Raw genomic sequence first — 8735 nt, forward strand, 5'->3', positions numbered from 1 at the left:
CAGGTTAAAACTGTGTGCCGGACCGAGACTCGAACTCGGGACCTTTGCCTAAGGTGTTTGCCCTTCGGCAACAGGTTGGTTCTGTTTGGACGCGTATGGTAATAAATTAGTATTAGTTCACGTTTTCTCATTTACTGCACGCATCTCGGTAATACACAAATGTCCGACTAATCCTTTCTCAACGTGTCGGTGCTTATATACCCGCATCGGAGTAGAGCTACGTTGCATATGCGCTGCAGCAACAACCTCAAACGGGAATATTTATGATCGACCTTATACATGCCGATAGTGTTGCACATTATCAGCACTTGGTACAAATTTCGCAAGTGGCGCTCAACGTCAATAAATGTAATGTTTGAAAACCTCGACATCGTCAGGAGTCTTAGCCACAGCGTCCTGTATTGATAGTAACAAACTTTAAAAGTCCTGATCGCATTCCAATCCAACAGCCACTATAACATGGTTGTTGGTAGACAGAAACCGATTATATAGTACTATTGGATTGTATTGCGACCAAGACTATTAAAGTTTGTAAAAACTGCAGGATGTATAAGTCGATGCAAAAAATTGAGATGTTGTGACTATCGGAACAGAAATCAGCCACTGAGACGTCACACCGTTAACTATCAAGGAAGTCTGCGTGTAGAGATTTAAGGGGGAACGAACACATAAATCTAGCCGTCAGGTGACAGCTGTCAGATTTTGATTTACTGGCAGAATCCTAAGAAAGTGTAATTTAACCATGAAATTGGTCGTTTATGAAACCTTCGTTCGACTATTTCGTTTGAACAGTGGCCTAGACCAGTTGCCGTCCGCCCCTGGTAGCTGAGTGGTCAGCGCGACGGCATATCATACGTACTCGCCCGGGTTGGATTCCCAGCTGGGTCGGGATTTTCTCCGCTCAGGGACTGGGTGTTATGTTGCCCTTCTCACCATTTCATCCCCATCGACACGCAAGTCGCCGAAGTGGCGCCAAATCGAAAGACTTGCACCAGGCGAACGGTCTACCCGAAGGGAGGCTCTAGCCACACGGCATTTCCATTTTTAGAACAGTTGCCAAGTTGGAGCAATGGAAGAGGTAACGAAGTTTTTGAGAAGAAATGCGCGTTCCGCCTCGGGCTCTTTTAGTTGGCCTGAGTGTGTCACAAAAATGCTCAATACATTCCAGTGGGAGACGAGAAAGATACTGCGCATCATGGAAAGCCTTTGTTCAACATACATTCTGCTTAAGGCCCTCGACCAAATTACCAAAGCTTGGCCCCGTACAGATATTAATTATGGCAGTGACTTTAAAACAGGTACGATTTACAATTACATTTTTTAAATAGCTCGAATCCCAGAAAATATGTGTAGTTACTGCTTCAGCTTTGTGATGGTTCTCCCGTTATAAAGATTCCATCGCTCGAACATAGTGAATTTAACTGTTTAGCAGAGGTAATAAGTAAATACCTTAGACAAGACCATAAGGAAAACACTCAAAACGGTATTTACACTTAAAGAGAAACCCTGTGGTGATTGTTTAGTAGCACCGTAATATGCGTATCAAATACTACACAAGAATAAACAGCTTTTCTCTAAAAGCGAAATTTCGTAAAACGATTGTATTTTATTGTCCAAGAAACCCATGCGGAAAGAAATCTGAGACCAATATCTCACATGCTAAATTGATATGAACCCACGTGGCTGCGTTGAAACATCCATTAAGGGCCCATCACTGGGACTAGCAGCAATACGTGTTCAGTGCTCTCAAAGGCAAAACAGGAGATTGTTTACGGAGACAAGAGAAAACTGCGGAGAAAGAGCCAAGTTACGATTAATAACCCAACCTTATTTGAAATTTAATTACAGTTAATGCTACAGTACGTAAAGTGCGTCAGAGTAATATCCTCGTACATAATTTTCTTCCTCCATCATCTTGTTTTACAGGCTGATTCCTTGACTGTGTTCTTCAACTTTACGCTCGCTTTACTCCATCATTACACGACAATCCTGATGTTCACGGCAGCGTCAGAGATTTTCAAATTAGATACTGTCAACACACCTTAGTCTTTCGAGTCAACAATTACAGTAAGTCAACACTTGCAAAATTTTTGTATGGTACAAGGCACAAAATGAAAGACATGAACAGTTTACATACACTGCAGTAGGGCACAAAGCTAAATATCCTAAAGATGATAATATGAAGAAAAAAAAAAAGGACTGCCAGATATATTTGAAGTGAAAAGCTTGACAATGAACATACACTGGTATTAAAAAACTTTAGCGAGACATGCCTCTTCCCTAAAACTAACTCATCTGCAACTGCACCAAATTAATCAGATTATTGATTCTCTTCTTGTGTACGAAATAATTTTTTAAACAAATCATGTTAAACTCAATTTTGTTTTATAAGGATATTCAGGACTCACAAATTGAAACACACACAATTATTTTGAAAGTTCTCTGGATCGTATATTTATAAAATAACTACGTACAAGTCTAAGTTACGCAGAACTACTTACTAATAAATTCGGGATCTAAATGACGTGATATATTTTACTATTTGTTAAATAATAATATTTAAAGCTCTCATACACGACTTCATATTCCTTGCACACCGTAGCATCTATAATACTCGTATCTCTATTAGCTAAGAGACAAAACACTGGCAACATATTTGTTACTGTTTGTAAACAACGAATGTCTAAAACTCAGATACTGTACTCCCGTGAAAAGTACTCAGTGGAGATGCACAAGACTGCAGGTATGCAAAATCACATGTAATACATCCAAAATAATTACAATGTATGTGATTAATGTAAAACATTGTACGTCGTTAGCTTCCCGTGAACAACGCTGTCGAGCTGAGCACTGATCTGTCACCTCAAAATACATAAAAGTCTACAAAACACATCATACTTCAATAATTACACGTTAGTGACTTGTTGGTCCAACGGCCTTGCCGCATTGTTAACACCGGTTCCCGTCAGATCACGGAAGTTAAGCGCTGTCGGGTTGGGTTAGCAATTGGATGGGTGACCATCCGGTCTGCCGAGCGCTGTTGGCCAGCGCGGTGCACTCAGCCCTCGTGTGGCAAACTGAGGAGCTACTCGACTGAGAAGTAGCGGCTCAGGTCTCGTAAACCGACATACGGTCTGGAGGGCGGTGTGCTGACCACATGCCCCTCCATATTCCATCCAGTGACGCCTGTGGTCTGAGGATGACACGGTAGCCGTTCGGTACCCTTGGGCCTTCCAAGGCCGATTCGGACGAAGTTTAGTTTAGCTTTAGTGACTTGTTACCCTGTGTTTATTTATTTACTGGTCACAGTTCATTTTTTAAGAGCTTCTACGTTTGACAGCGTAAAGCAATAAATTATTCGGCTGATAGAAATATTTCAGTAGCTAGTTCATAGTAAGAAGGAATGGAAATTCACCTGCGTAAAGCACGTCAGCTAACAGTGGGTGGCGAGGAGAGCGCCTGAGAGTTGGGTTACCCGGTGAACTGCTGCGCCAGGGGGTTAAGCAGCTTGCAAGGCGCGCAGAGTGTACCTCGCCTGAATGGGCGGCACCCCTGCACCCCAGCTCGCAGCGCGACAATAACGCCGTTCCCCGTGTTTGTCGGACAATATACGAGCGCGCCTGGAGAGGGAAAATCAAATGAAAATGGAAATGAGCTTTGCGAGGGGTGCCGGCAAAACGAAGGCAAACACCGGTCGATGATTTAAAATATCCACTGACACGGAGCGCGAGATGATTAGAGGAGAATGCCGCACTACACATGTAATTCCAGGAACAGTTTATCTGTCAACATTAGTCCGAGCTCAAGCGGCCAGTGAAAAGAACAAAGAGCAACAACAACAAAACGAAGAGAGAGAATAAAAATCAAGTTGCCCGGGTCTCTCGCCCTACTTGTACTTTGTTTTATTGGAAAAAGTTTTAATCGAGTAAGTATCTAACATTTTCTGTCGAGTTTCGGATTACATTCGTTAACATAATTAGTGCTCAGTGAGTAGATAATTATTTAACTGGCACTGAAATGTCTGATACACAAAGGGTTTGTTAATGGTGTCAGTTTTGCCGCGCCATACTAATAAGTTCATAGTTCAAAATGATGCAGTATCCCATTATTCTCCGAACTTAATTTCAACGCAATGTAATAATTTAGCATATTGACATGATGAATGCAGTAACTCTACTCCGTATTACATGACAAAAGAGCAACCAATTCTCAGGTTTATTTTCATGCGACTGAGATATTTTTCATCTCTATCTGCTCTAAAACATTAATTTTCAGTCAAAGTAAAAAAAAAAAAAGAAAATTATTGTAGTGCTATTTGATTTTTGAGTTTTCATTGGTCGGATTTATTTTCTGCTGACACCGACGTCTCTAGCGATGGATGTCTCCAATTTACATAGGTGAGGGAAGGAGGGCTTTTGTGAAAGAACGCTCTTCACGCTTTAATGAAATAAAATAGACATTTCACGAGAAACCTCAATAGAAACAGATGGAAAGAGGTGACAGTCACTCACACCAAAAATTTTGATAATTTTTTAAATCCAGGTTAAGCTCTCAGTCAATATGGGATAAGATCAGAACATTCAAAGAACTATGAAAACTGCTAAGTACACAAACATTCTTACTATTTAACAAGTTGTTTCTTTCTCTGTTCGTATTCGTTCGGACGAGACTTGTAAAACTGTGTACAAAACAACGTGGCAAAGGCAAATAAAACCACTTTCACACGATATTATTTCTGTAATAGAGGAAAATCTAGACGTTCGCAATGTATCGGAAACCAAAGAACAGAAACAAAACTTTGTGCTGAGCTGAACTGATTCGGAAGAGATGATGGGAGGTGCCACGTATGTATCACTGCTAGGCTGTCGAGTTTTCAGTACACTCTGCGGCCAAGCGAGCCTTCAGGATTTATATAAAATTCCATATCGATGATGTGCTGCTCACAGTTCTTTTCAGTTTCTACCGTCAATTGGGCGTTGGCGTATTACTGGTAAACATTGTTGTGCGAGGTAGGTAATCGGTCTCCAGCCTTTGGCCAGATGACGAAATACTCATTTCAGCTGCGAAGCCAGCGTTCGTGGCGCTGGTTCTTCGATTGCCTACAAAAATTCGTCTCCCGCATGTGATAAGAGCGGGAATGCCACAGTTAAATGGTTCAAATGGCTCTGAGCACTATTGGACTTAACATTCGAGGTCATCAGTCCCCTAGAACTTAGAACTACATCATGCCCGAGGCAGGATTCGAACCTGCGACTGTAGCGGTCTTGCGGTTCCAGAATGTAGCGCCTAGAACCGCTCGGCCACTGTGGCCGGCAATGCCACAGTTACTCCACCCGTCTAACCGCAGAACCTCCATTTCCACCTGATCTAGGTGGCTGTAAGACAGAAATTACAGGCTCACAGCCTGATTTATTCTCACTATTGTGGCCATCAGTTTCCCCTCATTTCTTTATAAGTGGGTTCTCTGAGTAGGTCCTGTATTTTCTGTAACATTCAGATACTTTCGTTACAAAGACATCATTGCGCTTGCACGCACGTTTCGGAATTACTGCACGGTCATTTTTATGCCTTACGATGATGTTTTACTTTGGTAGTTTTCCTTGGGAAGGGAGGGGGGAAACAAGATGTTCAGTTTGTCTTTTAACTTTCTCCGTATCGGCTTGTGCTAAGTAGTGAAGAGTCGACTGGGTCGAGAATCTCCTCTTCGGGAAAAAGTCTGTGTACTGCTCCAAAAGTGAGCTCCTTAGGGAGACTCTCTTTGGTGGCGTCAGGTTATGGTTAGGACGACAAACTACTGTCTGCAGCTCCTCCAGCTTCAGTTAACCCTGCGTCATCTTCTGCTGGAGAATTTCGAAATTCCGCTTCTGCCTGTCAAACATTATTACTCAACCCACTGCCTTGTTGGAAGGTAAATTTTTCAGCTATCACCTGTCTACAGGTTTCTGTTTTTCGACTAGTTAATTTTCTAACAAAACTCGTGTTCTGTTGCCGATGTCGAGATCGGAAAAAGCATAACGAAGCATTCCCTGCAGTATTTGTTTCCCTAATTCCTATATAGTTTTTTCGCCTTGTTCAATCTCATAGGCATTTGGACGCGGTGTGTCTTTATGGAAACGAGGTTTTTATTTACCATTCATTGTATGATTACTTCTCTTCAGTCTCAACGATATCAGCTGCTGAAATGTTTTCGTACTTTCTGTCCATGCAGGTCGGATACATACATACCTAAACTTACACGGTCAGTGTCATCTTCAATAAAACTTTTTATGTGTTTGTGACAGTGCTGAAGTATTGTGAAATTAAACAACATTGCTACCATTGCTGAAAGTGGCCTTTGTCTGCTATTAGAGTAACGCCACTACACCATTTATACCGCGTGTTAAAAAAGCATCTCATGTGTTAAAAAAGCGTCTTATGTTCTTATGGAAGATAGTATTGTTAAAAAGTAGTTACTGAGATATTTATTATGTCAGTTGAATCGAGAATGACCAATATTCGGTGCTGTAGGTAGCCTTCCTGTTGACATTCATAATAACTCCTTTACGTTGTGATTGTATCTGTGCTTAGCCCTCTGAATGTGACGCTGTTGTGAGAAATAGCACTCACAACTGTCACCGACATGAACCGTTCCATTTGAATCTTTCTTAGGTTGTACTTTCACAACAATAAGATTAGTCATCCCGTGGAATGCGGACGACGCCAACAGTGAAATAGAGTCCAATTGTCCCAAGCGTGGAACGGCGTCCGTATTCCGGTAAGGTTTAGCCAACGGCGTTTGCGGTATCGATAGCTACGATGCCACGGCGTAGGTGCAAGTTTTTAGGCTGGCACTACGACACTGACACCGACGACAGCCCCGTCACTTATCGACCTTAATGACAGTAAAAATTAAACCGCGTGTACCTAATGGAAATTTGGGAAAAGCAATCGTCACCGAAGTTAATCTGTCGGTAAAGAGGGAGGAAAGGGTTACATCTAAATGAAAGGAAAGATGCAAATGAAACTGGTCGAAATTAATTCTGAAAAGGGGTAAAGTTAATAAAGAAAGTAAATGTGCGGTCGTTACATTAACAATGAACTAGCGTTAATTAGATATTTGAGATTTGGGGGAAATTACGGTCGCCAGTCCTAAGGACAACTACTATAATAACTGAAAAAGAAAGGTTATTACACATATAATTAGCACTAGAAGCGTGGCAACTGAAGGTTGACACGTGTAGTGTGAAAACTGAAAGTTTGTCAGAAGTAATAAATTTCGCTACACTCTGACTTAATTTAGCAAAAGAATTAATAAAACCGGAAAACTGAAAGTTTATTTAGTGACTGAAATTAATAGTGAACTTTCTTTCTGAAACACTATAAAATTCAATAAAATAAAGTTAGCCTTGGGCTACCTCAACAATCATCTCAAAAGCATCTTGAATCTACGCAGTTTGGAACTAAGAGATTTAACTTTGAACTTGAATTAAATTATTTTGAAAAATTATCAATAGTAAAATTTAGTACGTACCAAGCTGAGCTGCAGTCACAGGTAAGCTAAAATATGGTAACGAAACTCGCACTCTTAATTTGTGCGTGTGTAATCTAAATATTGTAGCCAGCTATGAATACTTTAACTGAACTTTGAAATTAAAGCAGTGAAATGGAATGATATTACTTTAATGCTGGAGTTTGAATTTCAGCGACACTCGGGTTCATTCCGGAAAAGGAAGAGACCCTGCTTGGGAAGGCAATTGGGACAATGAGCAACAAAGGTTCATGCTAAGTTGCTGTAATTTTGTGAGGAACATGGGACAATTTTAAAAGCTGAGGTCTGTCATACAGTTCTAAAACTTTACGTGCTTCCAGTTTTCCTTGTTGGTTGATTGAAGGTTTGAAGTCGTCGATCGAGGAGGTGGCGACAGTCACTCATTGTCGGCCGTCGCTGTTGCAGAAGCTGGATGTTGGCGCGCCTTCTTCTCGACACGGTCACCAGGCGAAACGGGCTCTTGATTTGCGCCGGCTAATGCTTCCCGTCCGCGACACCGTGTCAGAAACTGTCATAGCAAGTCAAGCGCAATTACATGCTGCCAAACCCCGAAAGCCCGGCAACTTGCGGGAGCGTTACGCAACACACCTGCTCCACCGTCCTACTCCAGCCAGACTCCGCTCTGCCCACGCTCCACGCGGCAGAGTTAACACTACCGAAGATCCTAAACACTTTGGTTCTCCACACGACCTATCGATGTAATCGTTCCATAGCATAGTTTTCCCTAGGCAAGACCGAGCGTAAAAATAACAAAAAATATTTACAAAAAAAATCCAATTATATATCGACATAAATGCATATATATACAAATAGTAAAACAATTACAATATACAAAGACACAGAGATGTTATATCTTCAGGTAACAAAATAAGGAAAAAAGTTTGCAGTGCATTAGATGGAAATAGGAGGATATGCATTTCCGGCGTTACATGCTGAGACGATATCTTACAAGCACGCAATCTGATTACAAGCCGCTTGTGAGGTACGATGGCAAAAGCCTTCTGGAAATCTAGAAATATGGAATAAATTTGTAATTCGTTGTCGAAAGCACTCAACACTGTGTGAGAAAAGGGCTAGTTGTGTTTCACAAGAACGATGTTTTATAAATCCGTGTTAACAGTATGTCAATAGACCATTCTCTTCGCGGTAATTCATAATGTTCGAACACAATATATATTCCAAAATCTTGCTGCATCTCTACGTTAAT

The 8735-nt window shown here is 41.3% G+C and overlaps 1 pseudogene; it reads left to right on the plus strand.

The window, feature by feature from the left end:
- Window positions 1–2928: 2928 nt before the first annotated feature.
- LOC126238022 (5S ribosomal RNA) lies at window positions 2929–3046 on the plus strand (annotated as a pseudogene).
- Window positions 3047–8735: the final 5689 nt, after the last annotated feature.

The sequence above is a fragment of the Schistocerca nitens genome, chromosome 2 (genome assembly GCF_023898315.1).
Source record: "Schistocerca nitens isolate TAMUIC-IGC-003100 chromosome 2, iqSchNite1.1, whole genome shotgun sequence".
Taxonomy (NCBI): Eukaryota; Metazoa; Arthropoda; class Insecta; order Orthoptera; family Acrididae; genus Schistocerca; species Schistocerca nitens.